This window comes from Amphibalanus amphitrite, unplaced genomic scaffold, assembly GCF_019059575.1.
Source record: "Amphibalanus amphitrite isolate SeventyFive unplaced genomic scaffold, NRLGWU_Aamphi_draft 000188F_arrow, whole genome shotgun sequence".
Lineage (NCBI taxonomy): Eukaryota > Metazoa > Arthropoda > Thecostraca > Balanomorpha > Balanidae > Amphibalanus > Amphibalanus amphitrite.
In genome coordinates, this window is record NW_024881683.1 from 458,713 (window position 1) to 484,241 (window position 25,529).

Sequence of the window (25,529 nt, forward strand, 5' to 3'; positions counted from 1 at the left end):
CATCAAACTCAGCCACGAGACCCTCAATCGACGCTTCGGTAGACAGCCGACAAATAGCTGGCCAGTCTAGTCAGAGCTTGGCCAGCCAGTCCCTTCCCAACAAAAACGGACCTGAACCTTCCAGGATAATCAGAGACAAATCAGCAGCCTGACCCTCATATCTGACCTGTACCTGCACCTGTCCCACGCTCGGCAATATCTCGCCACTGTACGTTTTCAGCACTTTGGTACATGGCTGAATCACCGGTCCCCCTTTAGGCCAAATCTTTCGGTACCCCTGCTCTGAACAAACCGATAGCGCTGCCCCAGTGTCTACCTCCATTCGTACCGGTTTCCCATCCACAAACACATCAACACTGGTGGTTTCCGCTCGGTCCCACCAATCTCACGAGATTTGAACAGAAAATACACATCATCGTCCGGCCCCTGCCTTACTTCCCCAGGCTCACCACCAGACACGTCACCTGAGACTGTACCTTCCAAGTAAGCAGGACCCGATTCCTCTGCAGCTGCGCGGCACTCCCCGGCAGCGGCCGCTCCCGACGACTGGCGCGTGTCCATCACCCCGGAGCCGTGGTTCTCAGTCCACGGTCCGGGCCCGCCGCCGTCTCGGAATGCCTCCAGACCATCGTCGTCGAGATGATACACCCGCGGAGACCAGCCGGCACGACAGGCGGCTCGCACGTGCCCCACAGCGTGGCACCGATAGCAGCGCAGCCGCCGCGCCGGACAGTCCTCCGTCTCCGCGTGCTGCTGTCGCAGACAGTGCGGGCACTGCGGCTGGCGGAGCGCGACACCCCGACGCCGTCCGCTGTCGCCACCGCCTCGTACCCGTCCTGGTGAAGATCCAGTGAAGATTGCAGCCTCGCCACCCGTCCTGGGACTGGGCTGCTGCAGATCCCGCTGCTGGCCGCTGCTGATCCAGCCACCGCGACCGCCGCCTCGACCTCCAGCGCCGCCCCTCCTGGCACCGTGCCAGCTGACCGCGTGGATGACGTCATCCGCCGCGACCGCTCCGCTCAACAGCGAAGCGTCTGCGTCCGCCGCCTCGCTGAGTTGGGCGATGTCAATAGCCGACGCCAGAGAGAGGTGTTGCTCCTTCAGCAGCTTGGCTTGAATATGTGCATTTTGAAGGCCGCACACGAACCTGTCCCTCAGCATTTCCTCCAGTGTTTCACTCAGAAAATGACAGGGCTTGGCCAACCGACGCAAACGAGCCACAAAAGCCTGACCCTCATATCTGACAGGCGGTCTGACGGAGGTCTTCTCTCACGGCGCGATTAAAGCTGAACCGTGCCACGATTGCTGAGGATGCCGGCTCAAAATGTCCCAGCAGGAGTTTGATGATCTCCTTGTAGCTAAGCGAGCTCACCGTGGCCGGCGCGATCAGGTCCTCGAGTAGGCTAAACACGTCACTGCCCACCACACTCAAGAAGATTGCTCGTCGACGCACTTCTTCCTCTTCCTTTACACCATTAGCGATGAAAAATTGTTCCATGCGCCGTGAATAGGTCCCAAAACTTTCGGCCTGTGGGTCGAACTCCACCATTCTCCCCACACCAGCCATCCTTGGCTAGTTCCACGCGAACCGCGCGTCCTTGTCGCCAATGTTACACCACGGCGGTCCGTTCTGTACTGGTTTATTGAACCGTGGCCTCGGCTCAGGCCGTGCGCCGCGGGCCGAGTCAGGGGCGGCGCCAGGTACAGCGGCACATGAGCCACTGGCGCAGCCAGGGGTGGGGCAATCTACTACACCTGTTTCGTATGAATGCACCCCTATGGCATTGATAGGCGCCCCTCTATTGCATGTGGACGCCCGTATACGTAGGCCTCGGAGGCGCCCCTCTATTGCATGTAGGTGCCCTTACTGCCTCAGAGCCGCTCCTCTTTGGCATGCAGACGCCCGTCTTTCGTACGGAGGAGCCGCTATGGCATTGCTAGTCGCCCCTCAATTGCATGTCGACACCCCAGTAGGCATCATATGTACCGTCTTTCGCAATCAGACACCCCTATCAATCGCAATCACAGGCGGCCGTATGGGCATCGCAGGCGCCATGGGCGTCGAAAACGGAGGGACAGGGAGACGCGTCCCCCCGGTTGAGGAATCCGAGGGGCAAATCCCCCAAAATAAACACCCGAGGATGCTTAAAAAATGACTATTTGCAGAATAGTCAACTCGGACCGTCTCCGGCTTCAACCCCCAGTTGTGCAGACTTGCACTAAATTTCCAACTTCAATGAAACAAGCTGCACGGTTGATGCGAGGACCACAAAACTTAGAGGCTGCTTGACTCGGTGACCCGACCTTAGGTGTTCTGACCTCTTACATGCTACAAGGCTTGCAAAGTCTGTGTTTTGGGGCTGTATTTTGACAAATGTTTTTGCCATTTTTCGCGACGCTTCGCGCCGCCGATTCCCACAGCAGTCAAAAAGAGAGATTGTGGCTGTAATATCTCCCCTCCTCCTACACGGGCATGAATGCATTATGTATCAGATTCAGATTGGTGTCATGCGTCAACAACTGGTACACCCTCAAAGAAGAGCAGCGGCTTTGCCCCTAATTGTGTCAAATTGAATCGGACTTCAGATGTGTACTGTAAAAAACCGGCTTGTACGACCTTTAACACAGATAGTGTAATGGGCTTAAGAGTGCGGCGACAATACCTACTTTTGGGTTTTAAGTCGCCGATATGTCCCCCCAGTCGAAAATCAATGGCGACGACCCTGGCAGGCGCCCTTCTCTTGCACACAGGCGGGCGCCCCTTTTCCTATGAATTCATATCAATTATCATCTCTCTTTCGCATGTAGGCGCCCTTATCACCAAAGCGCCGGCGTTGGACTCTTATATGCAGAGGGCGGCATGAGACTTATCAGAGCTAAAGCGATAGAGCTTGCCAGGCGTCTTCAGAAGCCCTGTGTGGTTCTTAGAGACCGCATGATGCTCTCAGGGGCCTCCTGTGGCCAGTATGAACAGAAGGGCCTCACAGCCCATCAGTCTCAGGGGCCTCTTCTGCCTGGTGTGAATATGAGGGCCTCTCAGACCATCAGTCTCAGGGGCCTCCTCTGCCTAGTGTGAATATAAGCCATAAGGGCTTCACAGGCCATCAGTCTCAGGTGACTCTTCTGACTAGTGTGGATAGAGGGACCTCCCAGACCACAAGCCTCAGGGGCCTTCTGTGGTCAGTATGAATATAAAGGCCTCTCAGTTTATCAGTCTCATGGGCTCCCTCTGCCCATGGTGTGATTATAAGGGCCTCTCAGACCATCAGTCTCAGGGGCCTCCTCTGACTACAGCGTAGATGGAGGGGCCTCCCAGACCATCAGTCTCAGGGGCCTCTTCTGACTATTGAGGATGGAGGGGCCTCCTCTGACTAGTGAGGGTAGGGACTAGGGGGCCTCCCAGACCGCCAGTGTGAGGGGCCTATTCTGACTATTATGGATAGAGGGGCCTCCCAGACCGCCAGTGTCATGGGCCTCCCCAGACCAGTGTGGATATTGGGGCCTCCTCAGATCCACTAGGGCCCCTCAGGCCATAAATCTCAGAGGCCTCCGCTGACAAGTATGGATAGAGGGCCTCCTTGGACCCACTAGGGTCCCTTGGAGTCCGTGCGTGGGGATTCGTGGAACGTATTTTACCGAGTTTGTTTATTCTGGAAGGTAACTACGTCCTCTCAACTCGAGACGGGAGGGCCTCGAGTAAAAAGTGGGGGGGGGGCAAAACACATGGTTGGCCCCCACCTCAAAAAGTGGGTGGGCACTTGCCCACCTGCCCCCCCCCCCCCCGGTTCCTACGCCTATGAACATATATTCCATTTCAATCCTAATGTGTTTGGTATTTTGTTGGTATTATGAACCCTTTGTATAAGAGGCTAAGAAATTGGTAAAAAGTTGGTATTTCCCTCATCTTTCAAAGTTGGTTCGGTTGGCGGTATTTCCCCACGGTTTTGGTTGGTATTTGGTTTGGTATCGGTATTCCGATTTTCTGTAATTGACATCACTAGGATTGGCATGGAATGATGGAAAAGCATTTGTCTGTCCTGGGAATGGAAAATGAGAGAACGATGAATGTTCGAATAAAAGAGTAACTGGAAGTATAACCTCAATGAAACTATCAGAAACTATCATTGCCTTTAATTAACATTGAAGCCTGGTGTAGCTATGCTTCAACTGCCTATCGACCACACACGCTATGCTCAGTGTACACTTTACTAATGGGCAGAAAAAAGGCGTTTAGAAACATTACAATAAAGCATACATACAATTTACAAACACACAGTACACACTGCACAGTGCACACCTCTCACAAACGACTCTTAGTGGCCTTCAGAAACTTCCTCGGCTGACCGCCAGAGTCGCTAATATATATGCCTGGCTATTACAGTCATGAATTTATCAATGCCTTATATATCGCTACATGGGCGCAGAACCCCCACGAAAAGTGTGTGTGGTGGGGGGAGGGGGGGGGGGGGGCAGCAAAACTTCAATATCACTTTGTGGAAGCCCCAATACCCATATGAAGAATTTTGTTTTGCAGTTTTGTGCTTATGTATCTCACCTTGCTGAACCATTTCCTGCTCTTAGTTTTGTATCGAGTTTACTTTAAAATGGCTGAAAAGTGGGGGGGGCATGGCCCCCGCCCCCTGTTCCTTCCTACGCCTATGAATTGCTATAGCCGTTTTCACGACGGCCATCTGGTACACATTTGGTGCACATTTGGTACAGATTAGGTGCACATTTGGTCAAATTAGGTGCACATTTGGTTAAATTAGGTTCAGTGTGTCTCTTAGTAGCTGTTAGCTAGGGTTGCACTAATTGCTTACATGCCTGCTTTGTCATATTATCAGATGGTATCATCGATTAAAACACTAAAATAAATTCATAAAATAAAGGTATGTAAAAGAGTCCCGACCAAGTAAAAGAGATTAGGTGCAGATTAGGTCAAATTATGGTTTTAATTAATTATGGTCAAATTATCGTGTGTGGTCGATAGGTCGGGACAGGGGTGCCGCCCCGCCCCCCCCCCCAGGTTATTTTTTGCAACAGCTCCGAACGCGCTGGAGATGGAGAGCTGAAACTTGGCACCGGATCCTTGCTTCAAGCCGAATCTTCTAACACCAACCGCATTTTCGGGTCAGTTCAGGTCACTGACCTATGATATCATAAGTGAACCTCTGCACGGTCTTCAGATTTCTCAACATCGCAACGCCCTTACTGCCAGAGCAACTTTCACAGGGAGATGAAGCTTACAGGACCTAGTATCCATTAGGAGTCACAACTTGCATATCTCGGATTTTTCCTAACGGTCATATGAGGTCAGGTCGTTTTCGTGACCTCACCCCTATAAGTCAATGGGGGAAAAATGAAAACTATGATTTTGGCGCCGGAAACGATCTCAAACTACCACAACCACACGGAATCGTGATTTCGTGCAATCCTTGCAAGGTTCAATGCTTCACTTTTGCATTGTTGACCTTGCGTGACGTCATTCATGACTTCACTATGGTCATAGGAGTTTTTCATCAATAACTCTTGAGCAATTTGAGCTCGCGAGTCGGGAAAGCCACCAATGGACTCGGGAAGACCTGCCGAACCGAATGATATGCGACATGACCTCCTTCGACCAAGTTCGTGATCTGGGGGACTCTGACCTGATCGGGACCCGAGGTCAACACCTAAAGTTGACATCACCCAAATAAATACTATACCGTTCGACGCGCCTGAGCAAGGCAAACGCGATGCTGTCAAAATCGCGGTTCTACGATCATTTTCTGCGAAATTATTCGCCAAAAAACGAACCCGTACCTTGGGCCACTTGACCTGACCTCAGAGGTCACCGGTTGACCTGAGACCTTAAAATCAGGTACCAATCGCTGCATCTCGTAACGGCGCACACACTCGTTTTTTTCGCGGAGTTCGCGGCTGCATTAGGGGTGAAATGGTGAGGGGAGTCGTACCCGCCCCTCCCCCTCGACCGGCGCGTATGTAGAAAACCAATAGCTAGGTCTGGCCAGGGTTAATTTAAAATCAGCTCCAAAGCTAACGTCGAAGTTCACAAACTCGACCAAGTCCATATAAGCTTCATGACCTTGTCCTAACCTTAACATGACCCTTCCATCATAATCCATGGAATAAATATAATTTCACATGTTCTCACTTTTGTCATAAAACAAGTTTTGAATCGTGCGGATGATGTGCATTGTGCACTGACACACCGAATTCGAGTTTGGCTGGTCACGAGTGACAGGTCCCGGGTCAGAGTTTTTTCGGTCAGGGCAGGGTGCTGTCATCCCGGGACCGCCCGTGTATTATTCGCCAATCAGCTTAACACTACCGGTGACGTCACTGGAGGACCGCCCATCTGGGCCGGCCGGCCGGCCGGCCGGGCCCGTAGAAGGCTAAACGCAGACGTTTTCGGAAAAGCGTAAGCCGTATAGATACAGTGGTGGATGGATTTTTGCTGTGATTCGGCTCTCCAAGAGTGCGTCAGGGTACGAGAACCCGGACAAAGGTCATGGTGAACCGGCATCTGATAAAATCCGCTCACCACTTAGCAGCCGACTTCGACCCTTCACCCTCGTAAAACACAAAAGCTTGCCGGTCATCAATCCACCTGCATCTCTGCATCTGCTTACTACCTATATCGGCTAGTTACTGCAGCCGTTTTGGAGCGGCTTACGGCCGATAACACACCGGGCGTGCGCTAGCCGCCGGTGCTAAGCGCTAACCATTGAGTGCGCGTGGCCGACTGCCGCCCCCATGGCGCTGGCCCCCGGCACCGGCGCGGCGCTGCTGACCCATGGAGGGGGGGGGCTGCTAATTAGTTGAGCCGGAATTGGGATAGAAGCCGGTATGGGATTGGGATAGAAGCTCAGCGAGACTAAGGGATTGTGTGGTGCCTTCGGTAGGCCCCTCAAAATCACCCGTGTATAGGGCCCTCAGGGCCGCCGGTTATGAAGCCTTTGGAGGCACTGGTGTGGGCCCTCACAGGTACCGGTGTGAGGCTCTCAGAGGCATTGGTGCGGGGCCCCCAGAGGTGCCGCTGTGGGCCCTCAGAGGCGCCGGTGAGGGTCATCACAGTTGCCGTTGTGGGCCCTCAGAGACACTGCAGTGTGGGGTTGTCACAGTCGGGTGTGGGACCCTTAGAGCTGCTGGCTCGAACCCTTTACAGGCCGACAGGAGCTCTCAAAGACCGACAAGGGGCTCTCAAGAGGTCTGCGGAGCCTTCGGGAGCCCTGTGGAGTCCTTACAGACCAGCAAGGTACACTCAGACGCCAGTGGGGCCCTCAGAGTCGTCGGTGTGGGGCCCTCAAAAGTCACCGGTGCGTGGCCGTCCGATGCGCAGGTCCCGTCTGAGGCCGTCAGAGGTAGTCCGGCGTTGAGCCCCCAAAGCCGCCGATATATGGCCTTAAGAAGCACTGGTTTCGGGACCTCATTCAGGGGTGCCGGTTGAACTCAGAGGTGGCAGTGTGGGGCCCTCAGCTGGGCACCGGTTTGGGGCTTTCACAGCCGCCGGTGAGGGCCCTCGCAGGCGCCGTTGTGGGGGCCTTCAACCTGGGTTAGGGGGTCACCACAGGCGTGTGTGAAACCCTTAGAACTGCTGGTCCTTGATAGGCCGGTAAGGGCCCTCAGAGGCCGGCAAGTAGCTCTCAGAGGTCACCAATGGCCAATGGGCCCTGACAGGCCAGCAAGGAACAACAAAAAGCCGGTGTGTGGTTTTTATGGAGAGAAGTGTGGCTATTCGGAGCACATACGGTGTTCTTTCGAACCCTGTGGGGCCCTTCTGAGTCGAAAATGCCAGCGTGGACGCCCGAGACGCCCCCTGATCCGATGGGGGCACGTGCCCCTAGCCCCCCCCCCCTCCGGGTGCAGATAGAGAATGCAATCGGCGGTGCGAGACACAACAATTGCAATCGTTCCTTCTCCCGTCGCGAGGTCGCCTATCCGACCCATATCCCAAGATTGTCAACTCTGGGGCTCGGGTCGGTAATGTATGGGCAAGGAAATCAGCTTAAGGTGGGTAAAAAAGTTATTAAGAGTCATTAGTTGTCGTTACGCTCAGTAATAACAACGATAAAGTGCCAAATGTACCAGACGTACGGCTTGGAGCCGGGCGCCGCGCGGTCTCCACCAGTGACGTCACGCTAATGCTTAGCGACCGGTCCATTGGAAATCGCGGGATGATTCTACCTCTCTTATACGGCCTTGGGTCAGGGTAATGGAATGTTCAGGGTGGGCGTAAGAATTGTACATTCCAGGGCTTGTTGAAAGTTTTGTCACGATTCGCCGTTTTTGACGCGAGTTATTTGCGGAAAACTGTGGAGACCCAGCTGACCCCCCTCCCCCCCCCCCCCCCATAAGGAAGAAGGCAACGTCACGATTATCAGAGAACCATGATAGGCTTAATACATATCAAAATAACGCCGACCTTGTAAATCCATATGATATGGATTGATATGGTATGATATGGACTATATCATAGACCTCTGTATACAGAGGTAGGTCTATGTCCATATTTATGTATTAGGTACCTACCCATATGGTAGTTACAAATGGTATATGAAATGATATATGATATTGCATCAGTGCCTTAAATTCAGCCTTCCGCCATCGTTCGATGCCCGACATCCTCCGTCAAGGCTGCGGGACTCAGTTGTCAACCCGCTCCGCGATGTGAGCGCCCCCTGGCGGCGTGGTCATCGGACCGATCCAGGCCGGCCGGCCGCTCCGGTTCATTACGGCAGGTCGGTGAAAGTCGCTTGTCTCAGCAGGGCAGCCCGGCGGAGCGCAGCGCGGCGGCCTCGGTTACCTGCAGAGAGGAACGCCGCGCGGCCGGCCGGGGGCCGCGGCGACCTGCTCCGCTGAATAACCCAGTGTCTCCGGTGAATTCCACGGTGTCTCTGTGAATATCACGGTGTCCCTGGTGAATCTCCCATTGCGTCTCCGAAGCATCTGGTGCGGTGCCGCGGACGGGCTGGCAGCTGGCTGAGACAATGGTGGATCAGGTAGGGGAGAGTGGGGTAATTTGGCCGGTGGTGTAAATTGGCCGCCCCCACCTGTACGAAAGCTGATAAAAGTGAATGAAATAACTTTAGTCTCTATTCATTTGTCATCGGCAGAACTAACTCGAGAACAAATGTCAAAACTTTCCCCCTCTTAGTTTTATTCAAAATTAATAAAACGTGAATTTCGTTAGAAAATGGTAACTTTTACTTCCGTTTAAAAACTTAAATAACATGTAGTATTTGGGCTGTAAACGAATTCCAACATTATAGCGCCATTCTGGAGGGTGTTCAGCGGTTCCAAGAGCAATTTCATCTAGTTCTGTACAGCCATGACGACTTTATAGACAAAAAATTTTCAGAATGGCAATGTGGGGTTATTTGGCCGGGACTAGCGGGGCAGCTTGGCCGGTGCGCTCAGAGTCACTATGCTGGGACGGCCGAGTTGTCATGGTCAATTATACCATACATAAAGGACATAATTCATGACCAACTTTGACTACCTTGATGCCATATTTCCTATTGGACAGCTGTAAGGGCATGTGACGTCATCAACGGTTAACTAACGCTTTTTTGCTAATAAATACTTACAGAAAAAAGATACAACTGCGCAAATGGTCTCATTGTGTTAAGCTCGTCAAGGCGCATCGAATGATATACATGATGACGTTGAACTCACGTAACCCTGAGGTCAAGCGACCTGAGGTAACGTGACCCGAAGCCAACCTTTGACCTTGACCTCTCGAGGTCAAAACATACATGTTTCGATGCGGAATGACGAGAAAATTACGATGGTACTTTTAGTTTTGGCCTAGCTTGATTACTTCAAAAGCTATTCATAAAAAAGTGTCATCGCATCTATAGCCGCTATTTTGACTATTTTGATCGACCACTGTGACGGCTGAGTCAACCTCCAAAATGCTTCAAATGCGTCGTAGGACACGCGTCATTGCTGAATGTGAGGCTGACTCGCCGATAACAAAAATCATGGCCTCAAACAAACACCGGCCAAATTGCCCCACACCCCCGGCCAAAGAACCCTGCTAGTGGGGCAATTTGGCCGCTTTGCAGACATTTGTAATGCGTCACAATTTCAATATAAGTAGTAACCCAATCATTTCAAGTTAACTGTCCAGGAAAGTAAAATGTATGCCACACCTGTCAGCGTTGAGAAAATGCAGAAATGTGTTGTCGATTTTTAGTTACATCGTTTTCTAAAAAAAAAAAAACGGCCAAATTACCCCACTCTCCCCTAGAGCACAGCGTGAATACCATGACCAATTGTGCTGCCGTCCGTCAGAAACGTGACGTGAGCCAGTGAAAATCAGCGGACTCCGTGTGACCGAGCTGATAACCAGCGGACTCTGTGTGACCGAGCGGACAGCACCGAACGGTTCGGTCGTCGGCGGTAGTGGATCAGCTGGAGCATTTTGTTATTGAGCTGAGCTTCGCCACATTGTTACGCCTCGTAGCTTCACGACTAACCCCGCGTTCGATGTCTCTCGGACGGCGAAGCTTCTACCCCGTCCGGCCAATCACGTTCCATAACCGCAGCCGAGCCCCCGCTGACCTTGGACGCGATTGGCCGGACGACATAGCGTTATGGTCCGAACTCCATAGTGAGGCGGACATACGAATCTACGAGAGTTTGGCGACGAATTACACCAAATTGCTAAGTAATGGGTACCATTAGGTAGGCCATACAATTTTCTCTACCATCGCACCGTAGATGCAGTAAAAAAAGTTATACTTTTCAATGTCTATACCAAAGAAACAAATGCTGTGTCATCTCCGATGGCGTGACATAGTTCTGCTTTATTGGGGCTTGCGGTGTAGTCTGTGATGCCATCACAATGAAAATAGCCTAGTTTTGTAGAGCATCAAATTCTGATTCCATAACGACTCTCGCTAGTCCATTTTCAATTATAAATAAGCCTTTTAATGCGCTGCAAAGTCAAAACGAAGCCCGAAATGGTGCCGACGGCGGCCGTTAAAGGGACCCTCCTGCACCTTAACATTAGATTTGAGTTGAGATAGCCAAAATGGGGTCCCTGGCTCACAATTACCGGTTTCGGCACTCACAACATCGAGAAATGCCTTAAATCGGAAATATGGAATTTCAAAATTGCAGCATTTTGATTCAGAGGGGCTAATGCATAGGAATACCCCTCTGAATGTGTGACGTCAGCGCAGATATCTAACGATTTTTAAATGTTTGACTAAAACGTTTTGTAGCACGCGGTGGCATATGCTGCTTTGCGCGCAACAAGTGCTGCACTTTCAGCTGCCAAACTATTGCTTCCAAATAAAGTCGCTAGGAACAGCGGGGATCCCAAAAAGTAAACAAAAGTAAAAGTCTAATATCTTGAAAACCGGTGAATATTTTTCGGTGAAATTTGGTAGATATTCGTTTTCGCTCTTTCTGAACCGAGCAACATCACTTTCATGCCAATTCATAAACTTTTTTGAAGGTGGGAGGGTCCCTTTAACCCGCGCCCCGCTGGGCTATTCAGCCATACGCGCCCTGCTGGGGGGGGGGGGGGGGGGGCAGATTCTGCCCCTCCTGTCTAACTTCCGAACCGATGGTCGTAGAAAGACGGGGAAAACGGCAATCGAAAGCTCTCAACAAGGCGGATCTTAAGAGCCCAATTTTTTTTTGCTGAAGAAGGTCAGAGGTCAGCTCAAGGTCAGGTCAAGGGTACAAAATGCAAGTTTCTACAGTATCGGCCTTGCACCATAGTTGCCGAAGAATGGACTGAGACTGATTGCCCAAAACGTGTTCTTAGACTACCAAGACAATATTCGTTGAATACAATGTCATTCAAAGGTCAAGGTCAAGTTCAGGTCAGGTCAGGTCAGGTCAGGTCAGGTCACCAAAAACAAAATATAGAAAAGGGCATGTGCGACACATGTTTTATGGGTCATTTTACTCATAGAATTCAATAGGCACACTCAATAAGTGATATGGACCACCTCTGGATGAATTTCAGGTCGAGGTCAGGTCAAGGTCAGGTCAAGTGAGGTCAAATTTTGAAGTTGGCTGTTAAGGCCTAAAAATGTGTCTATCTGATGCAGTTTTTCACGGCGAATCGAATGGTGCAATTTTTGTTTCCGTACGAGGTCTAGAACTTACAAAAAATCATTTAAAAAATTGTGTGTCGTGACGTCATAAAATTTTGAATAACTCCCACATTTTTGAACCGATTCTTCTAAAAATTGGTGTGTAGGTGCACATAGACCACTTCTCTGACATATATTCAGGTTTTTTCGATACACTCAAAATTTTGGATTTTATAATTATTTTCCCAAAAAAGTCAGTTTAAAAAAAATTGGGCCAAAATCCTAAATATTCAAAAAACCGGATAGCTATTTGATAGACAAAGTAGAATCACGTATAACCTTTTTTGTTACGTCTTGATTCCTTTAAAAATGAAGATGTTAGCGGCGTTTGAAATTTTGCCGTTTTTTAGGCGAAAATTGCGAACATGACGTCACTAAAACTCAAAAATTTTCAGACGGATTTCACTCAAATTTTCAGGGAACGTGTCAAATTGATGTATGATAAGATACTCAAAGTTTGACGTCGCTGGCGTAACGCGTTTAGGAGTTATTGGCGAAAAACGGGAGGGGGGGGGGGCAGATTCTGCCCCCCCCCAGCGGGGCTCGGGTTAACACAGTCCCCTATGGTAAGCAGGTTAGTTCACATTCCGGCCGCTATGCGGGCGGCGGCGGCGCCACCTGTCCTCTTGTCCGCCTTGGACCGTAACGAAATCTTCGTCGTCCGGGAGACATCGAACGCGGGGTAAATTTAATCGCTGTGATCACGCGTGGAGTTCGCGTAGTGTAAGTGAAACAGTCGCGACGGAGGAGGAACGGGCCCAAACTGGGTGGCGGATCGCTTGTGAAGCGCGCCTCCAGCAGCTCGGACTCGCGGCTTTGTGGTGAATGAACCGCGTGGTCCACAGAAAACAGAGGGGCACCTCACTTCGGCGCAGCGAAACGGCTTACTGGTACAAACGGCTTCAACCCGCACCGCAGGTAAGGCCCCCGCATTGATTGCTGTGCTGAGGCCAGTTTTACCTGCAGACAAATCTCCGGCTGCCGGTAATTCATTTCTAAAAGCTTATCACAATTTCAAACAACTTCCAAACATATGACATTATGAGAACATTATGAGAACATATGGATAATGACATTATGAGAACGTTGTGTAGCATATGACCAATACAAGTGAATAATAATTCTGGTGCTCTGAGGTCCGGTCGAAGACCACCAGCCGGGGTTTTAGTTTTTCGCTACAAAAAAAGAAAAGAAAATAGTCATTGAGCTAAGACAGTAGTAAGTACCAACGCGTTTCTCGCGTCAAGACGCGTCGAATGTCATACATTTTGTTTGGAAACGATCAAGCTTGGTCAAGCTCAAGGCTGCTCATGTGACCTCGGGTGTTCTTTGGATGACCTTGACGCATAATAAATCTATATTTGAATGAATGTCTCGGACACTGGTAAGGAAGGAGTAGCGGGATAAGGTGAAAAAAATTTGCTGACGGATCGGATCTAAGGAAGGAGTAGGTGTGCGTTGGGATACGGCAGAGGAGACCACGGAGGACGATGCTAACTCTGGCAAAAGGAACACCATAGAGAGAAGCTGCGAAATAGCCTCTAGAGCAAGGATACTCTTGCATGACCTTGATCTTGGGCAGTCATAGATTGCTACATGGGCAGGAATATAAGCTTAAAAATGTTTTTTTTTAATGGATTACGGTATATATAATACAAGGAAAAGTTCACTTACCTCAATATGAGCATGACCTTGACCTTTATATTTGAGCACCTCATGGCCATGGGATTCCTCAGAATGTCTTCATTCGTTTTCAACCAGTTTTGCCCGTTTTACGACCCTGCTATAATCTATGTAGAACACATAGCTTCAGGTAATTACACATGGGCTGGTTTTTACTTTAAGGCTTGACCTCTGACCTTGAAACTTGACCTAGGTCGACAGTTCTAGATGCTTTTCAATCGTCATGTGTAGACCTTTTGTTTGGTATCGCTTTTGTTCCCATAGCTCCCTTATTTACTGTGCTAGACAAGGGTGGCGAAAAACGTCCCCGGGGGCTGCGGCCTGCGGTGGTTGGGATATCTTCGGGCCCGGCCGGTATAATCATATATATAATCATAAGCACATATACAATATATGTCATGCATACACATGTACAAAATACGTGACAGTGTTATTTTTATTCTTATCATCACCTCACCTCACATCTTCATTTCGTAGCTTTCTTAGTGATCTCCGCCCTCGCCTTGCCGCTTGCTTTGCATGCATGTGATTTACTGCTTACTGTGTAGTTAATTTGACACAATCGATAGCTGGAAGGCTATGTTATCTGTCACCCGGAAATCATAATGCCAAAAACCGCCAATGTGCCACACCTAGGACTGGGCCAAATATTGACACATGTTTTGTCTGTGGTTTTGCATCCAGTAGGCGCCATGATAGCCATGATTACAGCCACATCTGTAGGCAGATGTGGCTGTAATAACCCGCGCCGTGCTGGGGGAGGCGTTTTCATGCCCCCCCCCCCTCAGGTTTTCGCGAATATCTCAAAAACGGCGGCGCTGTTTTTAGTCACATCATGACCTTGGTCTGAGGTCAAATTTTCAAAATGACCTTTCAATGTCAACATTTAATTTATTCGACGTGTCTCGACGAGAGAAATACGATGCTGGCAAAAGTTTTGTTGTGATCCTCTTGAGTCAAAAGTTATTACCGAAAAAAAACTTTTTTTCGTGAAAACTGTTATCTTTATAGTTTTTGCCCTCAGAAGGCTAAACCATGGACTTGAGGTCAAATCGGAGGACAATATTTAGAAAGGCCTGTAAAAATGCTATCGAATGCGCTTTCCCGCGGCGCTGTAGCTCTATTGGTTCCCGAGTTAGCCGTGGGCAGTTTCCAAAAATGTTGAAATGGACTAAATTTGACTTATCATGACCTTTGGCTAAGTTTACTTTTTAAAAATAGTGGGCATGCTTTTGTTCTTCTACACTAATGTATCTGGGCAAAATAAAAACATACGCCTCCAGTTACGGACGCAGCCAGTTAGAATTTATGTATTTCTCTTATAGCATACATATGTAGCGATGTCACAGCTGCACGGCTCTGCCAGATGCGACTCTGGCGTCGCCCGCACATACAAACTTGACGACTGGGTAGATGTTATGTTTATATAGCAAATAATCGGGAAGTTACGTAATTCGTATGGTACTGGATTCGGAGGTCAATTAAGAAAAAAATATATTTGGGCGGAGTTACATTCCAGGCTTCTGGTCGAATTCCTTCGACGCTCATTTGCGATCAGTTAAAGGAGGTCAAAACACCGACGTTTTGCTTCTATATGAGTCTATCAGAGGCGGTACAGACAACCGCCGGTAAATCTGGCGTGCACACTGCACAGCTGGCACCAGAATCAGAATCAGAATAAATCTAAATTTTACAGCTTATCCAGACAATCGCTGGTTTTTTATGTCCTCGCTTCAACAATATGGGCAGAAGACAATAAACCGGTAAGAGACACGATATGGGTAAAAGACACTTTAAAAAAGCTCCGCATGCGACCCGTACATATATGTGCGTTCACTGCCGCGCTGTGCTCAAGTATTACTTGACGGTCCCTCTGCACGGTTCGTCGGAAGGTCATTTCATGCACAAAAGTAACGAATTATACCATTTGAAAGCTGACGGTGAGCTCATTCCAAAAATGTAGTTTTTGTCAAAATCGTTCGATGGCCTTTTTAAAAAATTGCGTTTTTTGTTAAAGCAACTGTCAGCGGCTGTACCGGCCTCAGCGGGGCTGGAGTGGGGGTAGCGCCCGGTGGGCAGGGTGGCAGGGTAACCTTTGACCGGTCGCGCGGCCGAACAGCTGTCGCTAGTACAGTCTTTGACAGTGAAACCCCGCTAACTTTCCCTGCGAGGGCATTAAGCGCAGCTGGATTTACAACAACACGTAAGTTAAAGCATGTTGTAAATCTAACAGAACACTGAATTTTCTTCTCAGGTATCTTGAATAGCTTTAACCCGCGCACCGACGGGGGTCTGCGCCAACTTAGTACCGACGGGGGGGGGGGGCGGATTACCGCCCCCCCCCCTGAGATCTCGAGAACGAAGCAAGATAGCGACAAGCGGTAAACGGCATCGGATACGCACGGTCAAGATCTACAATTTTTACTAAGGTCATTTTCAGGTCAGGTCAAAGATGACGTCACAGGGGTCGAAAAAGTCAAAATGGCGGCGCTGAATATGGCGAGAGTTTTTCTCGAATAACTTTCGAATTAGTCAAGATAGGAACAAACTAAGGGCATCATCGTGATCCTCTCGTCAATCCGCATCGAATGATATATATGTTGACCTCGAAAGGTCAAGGTCAAAGGTTGACCTCAGGTCACGTGACCTCGAGGTCATCATGTATATCATTCGATGCGTCTTGACGAGCTGAACACAATGAGACCATCCACGCGTCTGTATCTTGTTCCTGTACGGAGTTATTGGCCAAAAACCTTTGGTGACCTTTGATGACGTCACATGACCTCACAGCTGCCCAACAGCAAAACAGACCTCAAGGTAGTGAAGGTTGATCGTATATGAAGTCATGTATGGTATATGGGGCCATTCCGACCCGTTTTAGTGGTAAAAACGGAGTTGATTTTTCCCCCATTGACTTATAATGGGGAGGTCGCGAAATTGACCTGACCTTAGGTCACCGATATCAAAATTCCGAGATATACAAATTGTAGCCACTAATCAGTCCCACGCACAAGGGGGAAAAGCTCAAATTATTGAGCGCTCAAAATATTGAGCGTGTGACGTCAGAGGCTCCCATACGCGTAATGCTGAGGGCTCAAAAAATTGAGCCGTTTCAGGAACACGTTTTGCAAAAGCAACTCGCAACACCTAGGGAGAAATGGCAACACCCTAGGAGAATCACTAATGATGCAAAACAGATTAGGCTTTCATATTTTTCACTGCTCAAGCTTCAATGATTGGGGGAACACCAATTTATAGGTCGAAATCTTACGGCATACCAGGATGACTTAAAAACAGGCCAATATTTATGTCGAAATAAAAGTTATTTTTTGTCCATTCACGTTTTTTACTAGGGTTCTGTTGGAAAGAGCATTTTTCATACTACCCAAAATGATTGCGATTCAATTTCACATTACCCATATCGGAGAATATTTTTCATTTGGCGGCGCCGTTTGTTTATTTCGTCGCGACGTCTCCGGTCGCGTGGTTGTCGTCGTCCTTGTGTTGAGGGTAAGTTTTTATCGTTTTAGTTGTACTTAGATGTTAAAAGGTACACTGAAAAGTTTGAATATGCTGTGATTTTAAATTTGGAAACACGTAAACGTCAATCAATTCACGTTTTCCTCGATTTGCGTGCAGATAAGTAACTGTCGACGAAAGTGGTGCCATCCGATATGATGTTTTGAAGGAAGGAGACACTACATATTTACGTGAAAATTTTTGTTTTTTAGTGGTCTAAGTGCTTCAAAGAGGCTGTGAATGTTTTCTTCACACAATTTTTCATTAGTTATGATGAGGTAAAAGGTAGTTTCAGTCTTAACTTTCATATAATTGACATTAAAACATATGATAGTCCACTGCTATCAGTGATTGAGTACCTTGATATTTGGCATTTCTTATTAATTTGAATGTATTCTCTATCCATATGTCCTGTTAGTAAGTGACAATACTCTGCCAATATGTTTCCATAGTTTTCACATTCATTTTCCAGTCCTTTACATAACATCACAATTAATAATCAACAAAACTCAACTCCTTCATTGCTTCACAACACTGACAGCATGACAGACTGACAGTCAACTATTGTGTGGGTGAATGCTGAAACAGGATAGCCACTTTGCTGACTGGCTCGCTCATATGAAATAAGATAAAAATGATCCTTTATATCATTTCCATCTGGAGGATCGGAGTCAACGGAAAAGGAAGACCACTTTCAAGCCTCAAGGTCTAGGCCGCCAGACGCCAGTCGGCAGTCACCACCAAATTTATAATCGATAATTATTAATTTATTATTATACTTTGAGACCCTTAGGTCACTGGATCAGCATCACATTTTCAGTTTCAATATAGTAAAGGTTTTTATTTGTATGATGTGAAATATTTTCCTGAATCAGAATTTAATTATCCCTAGGTACCTGGTAGAGGTTTTGGATTTAATGCTCATTGTTGGTGTGCAGTCAGGATTTTTTGACAGGTCCAGATAGGGAATCCTGAGCAATTTTATAGTAAAGTGGTCTCCTTATAATCACCACACATTTTATCAAAAGCATTTGCAGAATTCATTCAATGAAGAATTTTATCAATGTTGCACCCATTTCTTAGACGACCTAGTCTGCATCTTTTTTTTAGTTCCTGTTGTATGACATATTTTCCGTTTTGTTCCACTGCATAAAGAAAAAAATCGTTTGAGATCACCAAACAGCTTTTCTTTTTCTGGCAGGTCTGCACAACCAAGCGGTCGCTGGCGAGGACGTCGGCCGTCTCTGTGGGTAAGGTCATCTGCTCAGCCTTTGTGGAGATCAGCAAGACGTCACTAAGATGAAGACTTCGCTGGAGCAGAAGCCGCTGACCCGTGTCCGATCGGGCAGGTCATGCTCGACGGCACGAGCCACAACTCGAACGACTCGGTGACATCAACAACATGGTGGAGCAGGTGAATGAGTTTGGCGACGTGTTGTGCGACTGCAAGAAGGGTTGTCTGCGTGTTCTGGCCGGCGGAGCGGCGACGCTGCGCAGTCTGTGCTGGCGGTGAGCAGCTGGCCGTGGTGACCGCGCGCGCCCACATGCGCCGACAACCTGTGCGGCTTCGACGGCCCGGGACAGCCCGATGCCGCCCACTATGCGACGCCGACCGCGCACTGTCCGCACGGCCACATGGAGGTGTGCCCGCGCCTTTTGCCCGCACGCCGCTACCTCGCAGCTGGTCTGCAACCACGCCGTCGCCGCCTGTAGCCCGATAACAAAACGGCTGTCTGATAATGCCGCGTGTTCTTTGTGATGTTGCTACTGTGATCGTTGCTACTGCTGGTCTGAGACTCGATGTTTCCATTCGTCTTTTACATGTTAAGGATTTGATAATGATAAGCTTAGTCCGAGCTTAGGTCGTTTATATCATTTGTTATATGGCATATTTTGGATCAAAGCAGTACGACACTGCCTCCTGCTTTTGTGATGTATGCTGGCAAGACGCAGGTTCCGGTCGCAGGTCACCCGGACCCGGTTCCAATGTGGTCGGGCTGGCATGCGATAATGTGATGTTGTTTTGCTCGTCTCTGTGTTCCACACTTGATGATGTTTGTGAATCTAACCCACATTGTATAGTATTTTTGTTTGTTTGCGGCCGATGGCCTTGTAAGTTGTAACCGTGGCAATACAGTTTTTCCTGCTATAATTCTCCAATATTCAAGGGTGGGTGGATATCTCTGTATTCACGTATTCCCTTCTCCCAGTACAGTCAGAGAATATCAATTACAGTATTCATACGGATTATTCAAGCCTTGTATAATTATTTGAGGTGTGCCGAATCCGAAAGACCGATAAAACTACTAGCGGAAAATGTGACATGATGCCATGGGTTTGTGAAAAGTTTAGGTACCACGTAGCATTCAACTTCCTGCATTTCTGTTTCAACTCAGTTTAACGTATTTCAACGAACATAACATCAAAAATGGCAGCCAGTACCGGCTTCACCTGTCACGGAGAACGCTCAAAAAATTGAGTGTAGATGCTGGCCGGCACTCAATTTTTTGAGCGCCAGCTGACTGTCGTCTGTCGTGGCGCTCAATTTATTGAGTATCGCGGTCCCGAACGACAAGTGGCGCTCAAAAAGTTGAGCGTCTTTAGGGCATTTTCTTTCCAAAAACACCGATATAAATTATCACGGCGAGTGTTCGAGAAGAAACCTTGTTGCTCTCTCTTGCCATTGATACCTTATTTGGATACGATATTTGCCGTAGTGTGACGCTAAAGGCATTGTAAAATACCATCGTTTCGCCTATTCCTTCATAATGGGGCCCGCTCAATTTTTTGAGCGCTCAATTTTTTGAGCTTTTCCCCCTTGTGCGTGGGACTGTAATGACCTAATAACATCCTGCGACTTTCAAAGGCCTCCGACATCTACTGTAGCTCTGGCACGGTGACAAAGTTGCAAAAAAGTGACTTGAGGTTGGGTCATTCAAAGTGACCTGGTGACCTGACCTTGAAAGGTAGGAGGTTCAAACTTGCACACCATGTGTAAAATTGATAAGGGAATAGTCACACCAAATTTCGCGGCGCTACGCGCCGCGGTTTTCCCGCTATTCGCGAAAAACCTCAGGGGGGGGGGCGGATATCCGCCCCCCCCCGTCGGTGCGCGGGTTAATAGTGATGTGGACCGTAAAACTAACAAATATGACATTTGTTTAGTAGAGCGAGAGCCGAACGTTCCTTCCGTGGTCGGTCGGGCGAGCCGGGAGTGCCGGGTCTGTGAGTCGATAAGGGTCATTACACGCTTCTCTGTGGCTGATTTTGGTCCATCGTGAGACTGAGTTGTGAGAGTGCGCCTTTTTGTCGGTTGTGGGAGACGGATATTATATTTGAGAATAATTTTTGGCGACATATTGTTCTTTTGGCGTTCAGCTTTCACTGGTACAAGAAAAAAACTTGTCCATGATTTCAAGAACACCCGAGACAGCCCGTCGAATGAAAAATGACAACGTTTTACAAAAACGGATTTTTAAAAAAAGAGGTCATCGAGCGATTTTGATAATAACTATTTTTTTTGGGAATCAGCTCACCGTCAGCTTTCGAATGGTATATTTCGTTTCTTTTGTGCATGTAATGGCCTTCCGACGAACCGTGTCTGAACGACGATATGCGGGTCTCCCGAATGTCGCGCGGCATGGCATTAAACGCGCTGGCGGCTCGATAGGCAAACCTTCGCTTGCCAGACTCGGTTCTGACACGTGGCAAAGCATGAGAAGGTCATCCTGTCTGGCCCGACCTCGATCTCACACTCAGCGCGGTACGAAAGAGGTCACCGGAGCCGCTCGGCTGTCCATTGGTCAGGACGGCTTTGATTAAACATATGTGCGGTGCATTACGAGGTCCTGGGAAGGTAACCATTTCAACTCAGCCAGTACATCCCTAACGTGCTCACGTCTACGCCGCCTTGAGATCACTCTTGCACAAAAGTTGAGTAGTTTCTGCACACGCGACAATGAGAGCGCTAGTTTCCGCATTTAGAGATGCAATAGCGAATCAGGGAAATCACTTGTCCGTCCACAAGCGCTGCTAGTATACCTCATGGGGGATATGATGTCTCGCATGACTGAGGCCGACCAATAAGCCAGTACACTTCGCTACCAACTGGTTGACATATGGTTCGTAAGTCAAGTGCCTGTCCATTACTACGCCTAAATTTTTGACTCGCGGAATCTCTTCTACAATCACAACGTTTACATATATACACATTTTTGGTAGACCGAGTAGCATTTGACGAGTGCCGAGTCAAACAGGCCTCGGTTGAGTCTTACTAGAGTTTACTTTCATCTGATTTTGAGCGAACCACAGAAACAAAGTGCCCAGAGCCGATTCCATCATGCGCTGAACGAGTTGCCCAATGTCACATTTACATCCGGTGACCAGGGTCTGTGTGTCATCGGCGTATTGCATGATGTTGACCACCTTGCATACTACCGAAAGGCGGCATATGACCACGACGGGAAACACTGAACACTGGATTATGGTGAGTCATTGACCCCGTAGTCGTGTCATATGTCAGCAAGTCCAGTGAGACGGATCAGCGGCCGCTGACGGCCCATGCTGATACGCTGGGGCCCGGCACGACGCGACGGCTGACACCGGAGGGTCGTCGCCCGCCGACTCACTGCGGTGTAGCGCCGGCTCAGCTGACAGAGCGCCGACCCCGTGCCAGGAAGGGAGGCCGGAGCCGCGGTGGAAGAGACCGAGCGGCACCGGCGCCACACAGTGGAACGGAGCGGCACAGCTGGCCGCGTGAGACACCGACAGAGACGGCTGAACAACAGTGGATCAGCCTAAAAAGGCGGCCCCGATACCGGCCAGATGGGATGTCGCGAGCTGTCATACGGCCAACTGCTGCGATCCACACCGCCCAGGCTGTCACTGTGGTGGTACTTACGATCAAGACCCTATATACCCTTACCATGTGAAAACGCCGCTGCGCAAGGATCGAGTCGGCCCGGCCGGCCGGAGTTACGCCACGGTTCTTTTCGTTATTATTGGCATTGCGTTATAAAACAGGCGCTCGTCAGAGCAGCGACACTAACACTCCGTACACGTCTACATGTATGTAGGTAGTAGGCATGTACCCAACACTCAACAGACCAGGCGGCCTGACCCAGCCAGCTCTTGGGGAGCTGAACTGGGGACACGTGCACCATTCCGTCCAATAGCTCAACTGTTTAACCTTACCAACACTAAATCAGCTGAGGGTCGCATCCCATTCCGTGGGCAAGTGCACTGAAAGCAAATTATCGGCCACATCACAAACCAAAGGCATGTATACACGTGCGTGTCACACAGTGCGTGTGGACGCTATGCTTTCGGATACGGGACATTTCCAGACCTCCTTATTAATCAGTTACTACATTCCAGCTAAATCAATCGACGGCACCACAATGGCATTTATGATATCGCTCGAAGCGGCAAAGGACTTATGGTATGGGTCAACCCACACCCTGTGAAGAGACTACGTGCCTTTGCACGTTCCACAATATTGCTTTTCTAATTTCTGGGGAACACCGTTACTCGCTAATTTTGTGGAATTTTCTGGTGTGGACCGTTTAAGCTCAGGCAACCAGGACACTCGTAAGGTATTGGCGATCCCACATAAAGATGAGCGTAAATGCTACGAGTACGAGTAGCTACGCTGCGCTCTGCGAAACCTTCAGAAATGTACAAGGATAGGACGCATGAAATGCTTAGCACTGGACTGGAACAATCAGGCACTGATGGAGCGTTTATGGGATATCATTAGAATTAGTAGAGCCTGAACAATCCAGCGGTAGCAAAACCAAGCGGATTCGTATCAATTTTAATAGGGGAATATTTGTTTCTGGTCCCTAAAAAGCTGTTTCTGGCACCTAATTGCTGATCAGCCCCAAAATGCTTATTCGACCCTAATATCTGAATCTGGCACCTAATTGCTTCCACACAGCCTAAAGTTGCCAGATCGTCTAGTTGAACTCCGTATTTGCTGTTTGCTGATTCAGCACCAAAACCAAAACATCCAGCACCTATTTTATTCCACGTTTGCCTACCTAATTCGCGTAATCTTCCTGATTTTATGTATCCTAACAACATGAACGTTGCATTCGGTGATGTCAAGTGCCATTTTCGCCAGTGGAGATAATGATTAATGCCATTTCTAGCCAAAAGAGAATCACTAGCCAGCTATGGTGCAGCGTAGCAAGACGCTCCTATACCAGCCCGCTATGTAGAGACTAAGAGATTATTGCACCCTCAGCCATTTTAACGTGAAAAGTTTGGATCCGTCACTTCCAGCCAGGCTCTCAGGTCATAAACTGGAGTAAAGCAAAATGTCAACTCTGAACAGACATGCCACGCAACCGGCCCTCTTTTCAATATTATTAGCTTTCTGCAATCATCGTCTGACTCCATCTCGATCAAAGGCAGCATCCGGTTTCTACAGGGGCGTTTGACTCACCGGCCACACAATAACCAAAAACAAAATCAAAGCTTCATGCACACATATGCCATACGTAAGAAACGGATGAAAAAGGCACAAGCACGGCACAACTCTGCGCGGCAAACAACGGACAATGTCCCACGCAAGATCCCGCGTTTCTTCAGCGGCCTTGAACGGAATGAAAACATTACATTTCTTTTTTGGAGCTATTTGATGACGTCAAAAAATACAATACCCGTTTTAATGGTCAAAATCGAGACAATTACTCACAAAAATGTTTCCCTTTAAGCATTACAAATAAATACATTTAAATATTTAAATGACATTGTTTTTTTCAAACAAATTAATATTATTTGCTTACTTAACCCGCGCCCTGCTGGGGGGGGGGTGTTTGAACACCCCCCCTTGTGGTTTTTCGCGAATATCTCAAAAACGGCGGCGCGGAGCGCCGCCGTTTTTGGTACACCTTATCATACATCAATTCTACACATGTTGTGAAAATTTCAGACCAAGGTCATTCAAGGTCAGGTCACCAGGTCACTTGAAGTGACCTCACCTCATAAAAAGTTTCAATGTCTGTCATAGCTACACCGAGTGGCCGATCGCTTTGAAACTTTCAGCCATTGCTAAGAGCAATAGCATGTACAAAATGTATATCTCAGAATTTTGATATCGGTGACCTAAGGTCAGGTCAATTTTGCGACCTCCCCATTATAAGTCAATGGGAGAAAATTGAAATGCGCCTCCTTTGGACGAAAGACATTATAAACACTCCCAAACACTGAATTACAAGTGGTTTAGACACACTGAACATGAAAATGGTGTCCGTGACCCCTGTTTATGCCCTGAGGTCATCTTAGGTCACGAATGGTATCTAACAGTTTTTCGCAAATAACTTTTGATAGAGGCATGCTAGAGCGATGAAAACGCCTTAGATGTGTTCAGCTCGACGATACGGATCGACTGATATGCAACATGACCCTTTCCGGTCAGGTCATGACCTTGACCTGAGGTCAAATTTTCAAGTTGACCTTTCAAGGTCAAGTTACAGTTCATTCGATGCGTCTTGACGAGAGGAACACGATGCCGGTAAAAGTAAGCTCGTACAAGGCTTGGGTCAAAAGTTATTGCAGAAAAACTGTTTCCGAAAAAATCGGCTATTTTTGCAGTTTTTGCCCCCTACAGGCAAAACCGTTGACGTTAGGTCAAATCTGAGAGAATTACTCAGAAAGGGCGTTAATAGGGCTATCGAATACGCTTTTCCGCGGCGCTGTATCTCTATTGGTTCCCGAGTTATGCGTTGGCTTCTTGGAAATTGTCGACATTCGACCTGGAAATCGGCGAAATTTTGCCTTCAATGACCTCTGGTGACCTGACCTTTGACCTGACCAAAAAATTGACCGAAGTGATTTCCTCATTATTTTTGACGCTCTTTCGAACGCCGCCTTCCGCGTATCGCTACGTGGCCCAGGAGCCGAGTTAGAAGGGGGGGTGTTCAAACACCCCCCCCCAGCAGGGCGTGGAAATCCAGGACCCCCAGCAGGGCGCGGGTTAAACGTCATATACAATGCTGAGATCACTACGGGGCTGTCTTAGAGTGTAGCTGCACTGGCAACCTTTAGGCTAGACTCCAGGGGTCATTATACCAGAACAACATGATTCTACCAGCCAGTAGTTCATTTTTCTACTAGATTGGTGCTACGCTCAGCATTTAGGTGCCAGATTCAGAAAAAAGAGTAAGGCGTACCGATGAATAGGTGCCAGAAACAGCTAATTAA

At 48.5% G+C, this 25,529-nt stretch overlaps 1 protein-coding gene across 4 annotated transcripts in view; it reads left to right on the forward strand.

Moving 5' to 3' along the window:
• Positions 1-8,729: 8,729 nt before the first annotated feature.
• LOC122384387 (carbohydrate sulfotransferase 5-like) overlaps positions 8,730-25,529 on the forward strand; it is a 64,640-nt gene continuing 47,840 nt past the window's right edge. Inside the window, exons 1-2 of one of the 4 annotated variants that reach the window (XM_043371763.1) lie at positions 10,286-10,392; positions 12,788-13,037. The gene's annotated coding sequence lies outside the window, so the exon portion shown is untranslated. Of the gene's footprint in view, positions 9,003-10,285; positions 10,393-12,787; positions 13,038-25,529 lie in introns of those variants that run through there. The other 3 variants (XM_043371759.1, XM_043371764.1, XM_043371756.1) reach the window with 3 other exon arrangements.